The sequence below is a fragment of the Mustela nivalis genome, assembly GCF_964662115.1.
Source record: "Mustela nivalis genome assembly, chromosome: 2".
In the NCBI taxonomy this organism is placed as follows: domain Eukaryota; kingdom Metazoa; phylum Chordata; class Mammalia; order Carnivora; family Mustelidae; genus Mustela; species Mustela nivalis.
This window is the reverse complement of record NC_139021.1, coordinates 140464343-140478166: the sequence shown is the minus strand read 5'-3', so window position 1 is coordinate 140478166 and position 13824 is coordinate 140464343.

Genomic DNA, 13824 nt, shown 5'->3' with positions numbered 1-13824 from the left:
ATGATACATCGATGTAGGTTGAGCAATTATAATAAATGTATCATTCTGGTGTACAGGGATTACAGTAGGTGGCTGTGCATTTAAACAGGTAGAGGTACATGGAAATTCTCTGTACTTTCTGCTCAATTTAGATGTGAGCTTAAAACTGCTTTAAAACCTATTTAAAAGGAGAAAATATATAGACAGAGCCTACTTACAGTCAGTATTTTATTTCTAAGCATCAGTGTTCCTCAGATTTCAATAAGCAAAGGAATGATGTAACTCTGCCTCCAAAGTTCATTCTGAGGTAATCGCAATAAACATGGGAGGGCAGGGAGGGGAAGGAAGCAGAATCCCCTGTGATTACTCTCCAGGTGGTCTACAGAGAAGATAACAAGGGGTTTGACAAGGCTATAGCCTCAGGAATGGAAGGAAGGGAAATCAGTGATGCCACATGATGGGACCCACATGGTTTGGCATTTAGTTAGGTGCTACCATTCGTTAGATGCCATTTGTAGATGAGAATGAAAGGAAAAGTAAAATGTGGCCCAAAGTCCTAGGGGACCAGAAGAATAACAATGCTATTAAAGGAAGTATGGAATATGGAAAGAAATAAAAGTAAAAAGGGTCTAGGATAGCTCCACAATTCAGTTAGCGCACATCCCACAAAGGACCTCTAGAGTATAATTCTAAATTGTTTCATCTAAATCACATTCCTACAGTACGCAGATGAGTTTTGCAGATGTTTTGAAGGACTACCTCATAGGCAACCAATCTCCTCACTGGCTCTGTAGCTAGGATCCCTGGAAACTGCAAGGGATGTTCTGAAGTAACCAGCTCCTCTGCCTTGGAGGGATAAAATTGGTTAAATCAACCATACACAACTCACCTAAGAAGATGTGTTCAGGGAGACAGCTGTGCTGCCAGGGAGAGGGATTTGGACTTAAATCAAGGGACCTGAGTTTTGTGTGCCATTTCTGCCACTTAATGAACTTGAACCTGAAATACGTTATTCTCCTCTCTTATCGTCACTGTCTTCTTATTTAAAGTGTGAATAATAATGTGTATCACCTAGGATTTTAAGGAGAATAAATGGGGTCATTCACATGAAGGGGTTTTATAAAGAGCTATGCACAAGTGAAGGGTGTAAAGTTCTTTCTACTCAGCAGAGGGAGAATCCCATAATTCACCATAGATCCTGGATAGAAAAGACGAGGCTTATACTCACCAAAGCAATTTCAAGTTACTGAATTCATCGTGTAGGTATAAAAAGCACTGTCAGGGCCTTCCCGTGGACACAGAATAATAAAAGGTACTATTTCTGACCAAGTCAAAACAGTCAAGGATCACAGCCATCTTAGGAATACATGCACACCCATCTTAGGAATTCTAAAGTATTTGTGATAAGCCCAAGGACACTCAGGTATGTAAGAGCTGAAGAAACTGTAAAAAGAGCATGTGGGGATTTGGGGCCATTCCAGTTACACCCAGAAGCCAACATTGCAGCCAGGATGCCTAGAAAGCTTCCATGGTTCTGTCTCAGCAAGGAGAATTGTAAACAAATATAGTTTACCACCTGAAAAGACAGTTCTTGGCTAGTAAGGTCATTTTCTGGCCACTGAATGAACAATACCGTGTGCCTGGGTGGCTCAGTGGGTTAAAGCCTCTGCCTTCTGCTCAGGTCATGATCTCAGGGTCCTGGAACGAGCCCTGCATCGGGCTCTCTACTCAGCGGAGAGCCTGCGTCCCCCTCTCTCTCTGCCTGCCTCTCTGCCTGCTTGTGATCTCTCCCTCTGAAATAAATAAATAAAATATTTGAAAGAAAGAACGAACAATACCAAGGTGCGTATTGCCCTTACCCCAGGTGTAGGGCCCTACGCTCTGCTCCAAGCTGGTATCCCCAGTGCCCATACCACAAACTCTGACGTTGGTCTTCCTGCCTCTCTTTGTCCTATTGGATCATCTACACATGTAGATTTCAGCACCATCTCTGAAGACTGTCCAATTCAGTTAGCACTGATGCCCAACCAATGGGCAAAACTTAATGGCTGAAAGCAACATGGGCTTTTAAGTTCTTGTAAGTCTATCGACCAGGTCTGCTGATCTGGGCTGGGCTTCAAGGACTCATTTGGGGATCACTGCTGCTTTGAGATTAAGCCGCTAGGTTGTGGGGGACTGGTTGGTCTAGGATAGCTTTGACGAGGACATCTTGGCCCTCCTACATGTCTCACATCCCTCGAACAGGCTAGCCTGGGCATTTCCTTATGACAGTGACATGATCCAGAAAAGAAAGAAGTATGTGTATGTTTTTCAAACCTCAGGTTGTGCCAAGTCTGCCAACGTCTGGTGCTCGCTTACATGCACTGCTCTCAGAGACGAGTCCTGACTTCCTCTCTTCTTCAGCCCAGGCCTTACCATAGTACGTAATTTTTATTTAGAAAATGAGGACAATACTTCACATACTTTTTCATAACTTGTTTTTATCATTTTCAATATGTGATCAATCTGTTTGCTAATATAAAATATGTATTCCTCTATAGCTGGGATAAAATCCTGCCTGCTGCATATTTCTGTATGGCTTGCAAGCTAAGGATGGTTTTTTCATTTTTAGATGGTAAAGGGTGATGAAAAGAAGAATATTATTTTGTGACACAAGTAAATCATATGAAGTTCAAACGTCAGGGTCCAGAATTAAAGTTTTATTGGAATAGAGCCAAGCTCATTCACTTATGTATTATGTATGGCTGCTTTCCCACTACAAAAGCAAAATCAAATTGTTGCAATAGAGACCATACAGCATCAAAGCCTAAAATATTTATGGCACCTGGCTCTTTACAGAAAAAGTTGGACAATTCCCGTTCTATCGAATGACTTCCAAATGCTGAATCGTGATTTTGTGTGTGTGTGTGGCTATACTGTCAAGATCTAAGATATAAATGATGAGTATGGGAGTCATGTTCAAATTTTAGTATCACAGATAACAACTTTGAAGAAATATTGTGTACATTTCTGAATTATTCCTTAGATCAATTCTTAGAAATAGAATTATTGAGGCAAAAGATAAGCACATCTTTCGGGCTTTGATACGTACTGCCAATTTATCATATCTTTAAGATAGATAAAATATCATTTAAAATATAATTTTATTCCCACTTTTTAAGTTATTTTTATTAGAAATGGATATGGAGCTTGCTCAAAGAACATTTTGATCTCTAATTGAGATAATCATTTGACTTTTCCTTTTCCCTTAATGAGGTAATCAATTTTGTGAATGTTCCCTTGTTCATACTGGCAGTTGAGAGATTATTACCAACCTTTTAGGTAAAAGAAATTCAAGAAGGATATCAGATCCCATTGTACCCCATGATGTATGTACAAAAAATTATGACCTCATTTTTTTAAAAAAAAACATAATATCTTAAGAACTAATTATTTATCTCTGATAATTAACACACTTATGGAAAAACTCTTTCTTGATATTGTAGAACTGTCCACTTTTTGATGTTTTGTTTGATACGAGAGACTTCTCTACCTGTGCACAAGTTCTAACTTTTATTTTATTTATCTCTTACACCCTTTTCCACGTATTATCTTCATATTCTTTTCATTCCAAACCCATTTATTTTCTCTACAATATCCTATAGGATATCTATAGGTATTTTCTTACCTAATCTATGTAGACATGCTCTGAATCCAGTTGTCTCTTTGCTCCCAAATAAAAAAGAAGCAATAAATCCCCTCTTTTTTGGACATTTATTGGAAGAATGAACCTTTATCATAATCCAAAACAGAAAAAAGTATGTCATAGCTAATGACCATGAGAAGAAGCCCAAAATAAAAACACTGGTGAGATCGTATAAAAATGCCAAAAGGCAGCCTCAAAAATCACAAATGGGATCACGAAGCAAGATTCAGAAGCCAGACAGAAAGTGATGAGAATAGAAGGCAGCCAGAAACAGATATTCCAGGTCAATTTCTGTTACCATCTTTAAAGTGAATATGACTTACTTTCTTGGATAATAAGAGTGTCAGACTATTTTTAATGTAAAGACAGACTGTAAATTGGAGTAATCAATAAAGTAGTTATCTATCATTTAGTTAGGGATTAAAATTTATTTTAAAACAATTCTGTGCAGAAAAATCTTTTTCTGCTTTCTCTTGGCCCATGTGGAAATTACATGTTTGTTGTACTTAAGTATTTAAAAGGTTGAAAAGTCAAATACTGCCTTTGAGTACACTCAACTACAAGTTAAGTACATATATAATAGAACCAATTATTACAAGTTATTATGATGTGATCATTTTGTTTAATAATCTGAAGCATACAATGCCTCTAATGACTCAGTCTCTTTTAAGGATCAAGTCTAAATACAAAATAAATGGCTCATAGGCTCGCTGAGAGACTACAATGAAATATTGTCCTCTTTAACAGAGTATCTCTTTAAAAGAGCGCTGTAAATAAAGTGATAAAAAAGGGAGAGAGAAGAAAAAACAAGCCAGACCAAAGACGATGATGCACAGAAGGACACGAAGGACACATCAAAACCAGTTTCACTCTCTCCCTCCCTTTTCCTCCTTCTCTCTCTCTCTCTCTCTCTCTCTCTCTCTCTCTTTCACATGCACAGTAATTATGGAACATAACTTGGGAGTGATAAAGGTGATCATTTCAATGAAAGTCTTCAAATTCCACCCCTGCCTTATCCCAGATCTGATTAAAATAGGCAAAACAATTTCAAATATAAGAGAAACACTTAAGTAAGATGAAAATAAGAGAAGAATGTCTGCTTTCATCACTTCTATGTGAGAGTGTAGTGGAGGTTCTAGCTGGGTCAAGTACAAGAAAAAGAAATAAAAGGAAAGGAAAAAGTAGACCTCTATGCACAGCATATCATCAGGTGGGATACATAGAAAATCCTAAGGAGGACAACTGGGTGGCCCATTGACTCTTGAGCCTCTGACTCTTGATTTTGGCTCAGGTTATGATCTTAGGGTCATGAGATGGAGACCCACATGAGGCTCTGTGCTCAGTGCAGTCTGCTTGAGTTTCCCTCTCCTTCTCTCTCTGCCCTTCCCCTGCTTGTGCTCTCTAACTTCCTCTAAAATAATAAATAAATAAAATCTTTAAAAAACAGAGAGAGAGAAAATCCTAAGGAGCACACTAAAAAACTATTTAGAATTAATAAGTTAAATAAGGTTGCAGGATACAAGATCAACATAGAAATATCAAGCATATTTTTGCATATTTACAAATTAACAATTTGAAAATGAAACTAAGGAAACAATTCCATTCACAATAGCATCAGAAGTAATAAAATGTTTGGGAATAAACTGAGCAAAAGAAGCTCAAAACTTATACCCTGAAGACTACAAAATATTGTTGATATTAAATAAGATCTAAGTAAGTGCAAAAATATCACATGTTCATAGATCAGATGATTTAACGCTGTTAGATGGCAATACTCCCAAAACTGATCTACAAAGTCCACGCAATCCCTATCAGAATCCTAACTGATTTCTTTATAGAAATTGACAGGTTGATTCTAAAATTTGTATGGAATTGAAGGAACCCAGAAAAGCTGAACAATCTTGAAAAAGGAGAGAGAGAAAGAGAGAAGGTGGATTCATACTTCCTAATTTCAAAACTTAGTATAAAAGACATTGTGGTTTTGGGACATTGTGGTCAAGACATTGTGGTATTGGGATAAAGATAGACATATAAAAGAAAGGAATAGAATTGTGAGTCAAGAAATTAACCCATACATCTATAACCAACTGATTTTTAAAAAGAATGCCAAGAGCATGGGGAAAGAATATTCTTTTCAACAAATAATAGTAGGAAAATGGATATTCACATACAAAAAAAAATGAGGTTGAATTCTTAGTTCACACCCTATATAGAAATTAACTCAAAATGACTCGAAGACCTACATGAAAGAGATAAAAAGTTAAAACTCTTAGAAGAGAACATATGGGGAAATCTTCATCATCTTGGATTTGTATTGGATTCTCAGATATAACATCCAAAACATGAGCAAGAAGAGAAAACAGATAAATTATACTTGATAAATTTTTAAAAAGTGTTAGATGTCAAGGACACCATCAAGAAGGTGAAAACCCACAGAAAAAGAGAAAATATTTATAAATCATATATCTGATAAGGTATTTGTATCTAGCATACTTAAAGAACTCTAACAACTCAATGACAAAGACAGATAACCCAGTAAAAGATTGGGCAAAAGATCAGAATAGGCATTTTTCCAAGGAAGATATACAAATGGCCTATAAGCACATGAAAAGATGTTCACATCACTCTATCACCAATCATCAAGAAAATACTAATCAAAACCGCAATGAAATACCACTTTACATCCACTGGGATATCTAGACTCAAAATATCATATAATGAGTATTTGGGATGATATCGAGAAATGTAACCCTCATACATTGTTAGCGGGAACATAAAATAATAAAACCACTTCAGAAAACAGTCTAGCACTTCCTCAGACAGAGTTATCATATGACCTAGAAATTTTGTCTGTAGGTATTTAGTTAATAGAAATTAGAACACATGTATAGTAGCTCTCTTATCCACTGGAGATACATTCTAAGACTTCCTGGGGACACCTCATAGTACCAAACAAGATATATACTACATTTTTCCTTTACATACATACCCATGATAAAGTTTAATGTATAAATGGTCAATGTGAGATGATAAAATGCCCATGTGATGAGAGGAAGTGAGGTGAATGCCCTAAGTATTGGGACGTAGCAGTAGGCTATTACTGACCCTCTGATGATATGTGGGGAGGATTATCTGCTACCTGACGGTTGACCACAGGTGGAGAAGAGGGGATTCCTGTGCCCACACAAACTTTTACCTAAAAAATGTATAGCAGCATTATTCATGACAGCCTAAAGGTGGAAACGACCCAAATATCTACTACCAACTGATGAAGGGAGGAACAAGGTATGATGTACCCCTATGATGGACCACCTTCCAGCCATAAGTAGGAAGGAAATACTCATGCAGGCAACAACATCGATGAACCTTGACAATATGAGGCCAAAGAAGACAGTCACAAAAGTCCACATGTCCTATGATTCCATTCACATGAAAATCCACTACAAGAAAATCTACAGAGAAAGAAAGTAAAAAAAAAAAAAAGTGGTTTCCCCCCCCATATTGGATATTAGACAACATATTGCCCATAGAGTTGAGGGTCCATATCTGGGCTCTCTACTCTGTTCCACTGGTCTATGTGTCTGTTTTTATGCCAGTACCATGCTGTCTTGGTGATCACAGCTTTGTAGTAAAGCTTGAAATCAGGTAGCGTGATGCCCCCAGTTTTATTTTTGTTTTTCAACATTTTCTTAGCGATTCGGGGTCTCTTCTGGTTCCATACAAATTTTTGGATTATTTGCTCCAACTCTTTGAAGAATACTGGTGGAAAATTTTTTTTTTTTTTAAGATTTTGTTTATTTATTTGACAGACAGAGATCACAAGTGGGCAGAGAGGCAGGCAGGGAGAGAGGGGGAGGCAGGACCCGATTCGAAAGCAGAGGCTTTAACCCACTGAGCCACCTAGGTGCCCTAATACCGGTGGAATTTTGATCAGAATGGCATTAAAAGTATAGATTGCTGGAAGGAACAAGATGGCGGGGAAGTAGGAGGAGGTGCCTTTTCAGCCTCTACCCCAAAGTGAGCTGATTACCTACCAAAGAACTCCGTTCACCCATGAAATCAGCCTGAGATCAGAATTATACACGTCTGGATCTCTACAGGGGCAGAAGACGCCTGTGGGCAGGTAAAACGGAGTGGGAACGGCGATATCGGAAGATATCAGAAGATAAACAAAAGGGGGAGGGAGCCACCTGAGGCGACCGGTTGGAAAGCTATATCCCATACGAGAGAGAGTGCCCTGCGTCTGGGGACCAGCATTAACTTGGAGACTGGTTGAAAGCACTCCAGAAGAGCAAAGGATCGCGGGGGGGGGGGGGGGGGGGGGGGATTGTGGGAATCGGGGCAGCTAGGGACAGGGGCTTAAGTCCCGGTCCCAGGACAGCCTCCCCTGGTGCTGAAGCAGAGAGAGTGTGGCGGAGAAACCAGGTCTTGGTCCCTAAGCCGCCAGTGCGCCAGAGAATGCATAGGTTCTGGCTCCTGTGAGGGGATGGGAGCCCCACCGGTGGGCAGAACGTGCGAGCACCGCTACAAAGCCTGAGATATGCGCCCACATCCCTCATGCTCCCCTGAGAGAGTTACAAAGGCCCGGCCGGCGCTCTTTGACCCGCACCATTGTTTCAGAGTGTAAGCCGCGCACCCCAAACTCTCCCCTGACAGAGGTGCGCAAAAGCCCAGCCTGGTGCTTTCGGACCTGCACCCCATTCTCAGTGCCTGAGATGCGCGTGCGACCCATAGCCGCCCAAGAAAGAGGTGCGCACAAGCTGGGAACTCTTAGACCCAGCAAGACCAGGCACTCCCAGCCCCGGCCAGCAGGAAAATCTCAGTGTGCAAGTGCTGCGTGGAACCTCTCGGACAGTCGGGAGCTCCCAGACAGCAGCCACTGCCTTGGCTTTGGGTACAAGCAAAAGATCCTGCATCCCCAGGGTCTGCAACTTGGAACCTGCTCTGCCAGTGGCCAAGGGGGAACTTATCTAGGCTCTGCACCCAGACTGAGGCTTCTCTCTGAGAGGGAGATCAGGGTGCGGTTTGTTTTCCTCTAAAACTACAAAAACCATCAAAAGCGGTCAAGGTGAGAGAAAAAAAAAAAAGTGAACAAACATAAAAAACACCAGAGAACAAAAGCCTGAAAAAAAAAAAAAACAAAAACAAAAAAAAACAGTTTCCTCAGAGCCCACTCCCTTGAGGGGGGCCGGAGTACTTAACTCAGGAAACCTCATTGACTGACAGCCCACTTGGCAGGCCCCTCCCCCAGAAAACAAACCAAGAAAGAAAAAAAAAAGAGAGAGAGAGAGAGGGAAAAAAAGGACTACGAAGGAACAACCACTACTTCATAGGAAAATTTTTATTTTTCACTCGTTCCCACTATTCTGGTTCATTTTTTTTTTTACCACATAGGTAATTTTTTTAACCTATTTACCATCACAACGAGCTGTACAGTACATCAAATTCCATAATATCCTTCTAATTTGAACTTTTTGATACATACACCTAGGTTTTTCTTTTGCATTTTTATTTTTTGAATTCCTCTTTTTTAATTTTAGTTTAGTTTAGTCTAGTTTATTCCTTTTTATTTTTATCCTCTAATATTCATATAGAGTTAAGCTTCAAAGTAATCCCCTTTCCCCAATCAATACTACCCCTATAGGTAAACCAATTTTTTTTCCCCCTTTATCTTAGGAAAGTTGAGTCCTTTAACAAAGATATTAAGATACATCCAGGAAGAATCAAAACAACCTTCCTCGCACACACTGAGAATTTATAACCACTCTCCCATCTTCTTCCACCAGTGTTTCTGTGTTTTTGTGTTTGTCCTGATAGCATATAAATCTTACACTTGGGGTTCTTTTTGACGAGGTTCTTCCTTTATTTGCACATATATATTTTTTTCCCTTGTCATATACTTATATCAGTCTTTTTGTTTGTCTGTTTTTGTTTGTCTACTTCATAAATCTTACCTTGGGGCCCATCTGGGCTGAACCTTCTCTTTCATCTTCCCTTTCTTTCCTGTCTCTGTCTCTCTCTCTCTTTTTTCTTTTCTTTCTTTTTTTTTTCTTTTCTTTTGTCTCTCGTTTGGGTGGGGAATCCTGATTGCTCAGAAGTATTCCAGGAGATCTTGACTGCAACACAATTGATACATCCAGCTACATCTGTTCAGTCATCTCCCACCAAAATGACTAGGAGTAGGAATGTCCAAAGAAGAAATATACAGAGGATGGACATTCTGCAACAGAGCTAATGGCTATCCACATAGACAATATGTTGGAAAGAGAATTCAGGCTAACAATTATCCAGGCAGTAGCTAGGTTGGAGAAAGCCATGGATGACCAAAAGGAATTGATTAGGGCCAAACTGAAAGCGACCAGACAGGATGTTCACAATGTTAGGGCGGAGCTTAAAAGCTACCAGGGAGGAGGTTCACAATGCTCTCAATGAGTTCAAATCTAATCTAAACTCTCTCAAAGCTAGGGTAACTGAGACAGAAGATAGAATTAGTGATCTGGAGGACAAACAGATAGAGAGAAAGGATCAGGAGGAAGCCTGGAACAAACAGCTTAGAAACCACGAAAACAGAATCAGGGAAATAAATGATGCCACGAAGCGTTCCAATGTCAGAATTATTGGAATCCCTGAAGGGGAGGAAAAAGAAAGAAGTCTAGAAGATATAGTGGAATAAGTCCTTCATGAAAATATTCCCAATCTCACGAATGGAACCAGCGTTCATGTAATAGAGGATGAACGGTCTCCACCCAAGATTACACATTCCAAAAAAACATCACGACACCTGATAGTCAAATTGAGGAATTATAATTGTAGGTATAATCTCTTGAAAGCTGCCAGGGCAAAGAGGCTCCTTACTTACAGAGGAAAGCCCATCAGAATAATGTCAGACCTATCCACAGAGACCTGGCAAGCCAGAAAAGATTAGCAAGATATATTCAGGGCACTAAATGAGAAGAACATGCAGCCAAGAATACTTTATCCAGCAAGACTGACATTCAAAATGGATGGAGAGATAAAGAGTTTCCAAAACCGGCAAGGCTTAAAAGACTATGCAACCACCAAGCCTACACTGCAGGAAATATTAAGGGAGGGGGGTTATAAAAGAGGAAAAATCCTAAGAATAGCATTGAACAAAAATATAGAGACAGTCTACAGAAAGAAAGACTTCAACAGTAACTCGATGTCAATAAAAACGTGTCTATCAATAATCACTCTCAAAGTGAATGGCCTAAATGCGCCCATAAAATGGCAAAGGGTTGCAGGTTGAATAAAACGACAGGACCCATCCATATGTTGTCTACAAGAGACCCATTTTGAACCTAAAGATACACCCAGACTGAAAGTGGAGGGATGGAGAAGCATCTTTCATGCCAATGAGCTTCAAAAGAAGGCTGGGGTAGCGATTCTCATAACAGATAAATTAGACTTTAAACTAAAGACTGTAGTCAGAGATACAGAAGATCACAACATAATCCTTAAAGGGACTATCCACCAGGATGATCTAACAATTGTAAATATCTATGCCCCCAATATGGGAGCAGCCAATTACTTAAGAAAACTGTTAATCAAGATAAAGAGTCATATTGATATGAATACACTAATAGTAGGAGATCTTAACATGCCTCTCTCAGAAATAGACAGATCATCGAAGCAGAAAAGCAATAAAGAAACAAGAGCATTGCATGACACACTGGACAAGATGGACCTCATAGATACATACAGAACATTCCATCCTAAAACAACAGAATACTCATTCTTCTCAAGTGCACACAGAACCTTCTCCAGAATAGACCACATACTGGGTCACAAATCAGGACTCAACCGATACCAAAAGACTGAGATGATTCCCTGCATATTCTCAGATCACAATGCTTTGAAACTGGAGCTCAATCACAAGGAAAAGTTCTGAAGGAACTCAAACACCTGGAAGCTAAAAGACCACCTTGCTTAAGAATGCTTGGATCAACCAAGAGATCAAAGAAGAACTGAAACAATTCATGGAAACGAATGAGAATGAAGACACTGGGTCCAAAACCTATGGGATACAGCAAAGGCGGTCCTAAGGGGGAAATACATAGCCATCCAAGCCTCCCTCAAAAAAATTGAAAGATCCAGAACACAGCAGCTGTCTCTACACCTTAAAGAACTGGAGAATCAACAACAAATCAAACCAATTCCAGACATAAGAAGGGGAATCATCAAGATTAGAGCTGAGATCAATGAGGTAGAAACCAGAGATACAGTAGAAAGTATCAATGAAACTAGAAGCTGGTTTTTTTGAAAGAATCAGTAAGATCAATAAACCATTGGCCACACTAATCCAAAAGAAAAGAGAGAAAGCCCAAATTCATAAAATTATGAATGAAAAGGGAAAGATCAGAACTAACACCAAGGAAGTAGAAACAATCATCAGAAGTTATTATCAACAGTTATATGCCAATAAGCTAAGCAACCTAGATGAAATGGATGCATTCCTGGAAAACTATAAACTCCCAAAATTGAACCAGGAAGAAATAGACAACCTGAATAGAACAATATCTAGTAACGAGATTGAAGCAGTGACCAAAAACCTCCCAAAAAACAAGAGCCCAGGACCTGATGAATTCCCTGGGGAATTCTACCAAGCACTCATAGAAGAAATAACACCTATTCTCCTGAAGCTGTTTCAAAAAATTGAAGCAAAAGGAAAACTTCCAGACTCTTTCTATGAAGCCAGCATTACCCTGATCCCCAAACCAGGCAAAGAACCTACCAAAAAGGAGAATTTCAGACCAATATCACTGATGAATATGGATGCTAAGATTCTCAACAAGATCCTAGCAAACAGGATCCAACAGCACATTAAAAAGATTATCCACCATGATCAGGTGGGATTCATCCCTGGGGTATAAGGATGGTTCAACATTCGCAAATCAATCAATGTGATAGAACAAATTAATATGAGAAGAGAGAAGAACCACATGGTCCTCTCAATTGATGCAGAAAAAGCATTTGACAAAATCCAGCATCCGTTCCTGATTAAAACGCTTCAAAGTATAGGGATAGAGGGAACATTCCTGAACCTCATCAAATCTATCTATGAAAGACCCACAGCAAATATCATCCTCAATGGGAAAAAGCTTACAGCCTTCCCGTTGAGATCATGAACAAGACAAGGATGCCCACTCTCACCACTCTTGTTCAACATAGTATTAGAAGTTCTAGCAACAGCAATCAGACAACAAAGAGAAATAAAAGGTATCCAAATTGGCAAAGAAGAAGTCAAACTCTCTCTCTTCACAGATGACATGATCCTTTATATGGAAAACCCAAAAGACTCCACCCCCAAACTACTAAAACTCATATGGCAATTCAGCAATGTGGCAGGATACAAAGTCAATGCGCAGAAATCAGTGCCTTTCTTATACACTAACAATGAAAATACAGAAAAGGAAAATTAGAGAATCGATTCCATTTACTATAGCACCAAGAACCATAAGATACCTGGGAATAAACCTAACCAAAGAGGTAAAGGATCTGTACTTGAGTAACTACAGAACACTCATGAAAGAAACTGAAGAAGACACAAAAATATGGAAGACCATTCCATGCTCTTGGATCGGAAGATCCAAGCCTGGTTTGGGGATCAGTATAATGCTGGCTTCATAGAAAGAGTCTGGAAGCTTTCCTTCTGCTTCAATTTTTTGAAACAACTTCAGGAGAATAGGTGTTATTTCTTCTTTGAAAGTCTGGTAGAATTCCATAGGAAATCTGTCAGGTCCTGGGCTCTTGTATTTTGGGAGGTTTTTGATCACCGCTTCAATCTCGTTACTAGATATAGGAATATTCAAGTTGTCAATTTCTTCCTGGTTCAATTTTGGGAGTTTATAGTTTTCCAGGAATGCATCCATTTCATCTAGGTTGCTTAGCTTATTGGCATATAACTGTTGATAATAACTTCTGATGATTGTTTCTACTTCCTTGGTGTTTGTTCTGATCTCTCCCTTTTCATTCATAATTTTATGAATTTGGGCTTTCTCTCTTTTCCTTTGGATTAGTGTGGCCAGTGGTTTATCGATCTTGGTTTGTTTGTTTGTTTGTTTTTTAATGATTTTATTTATTTATTTATTTGACAGAGAGAGATCAAAAGTAGACAGAGAGGCGGGCAGAGGGGGGGGAGA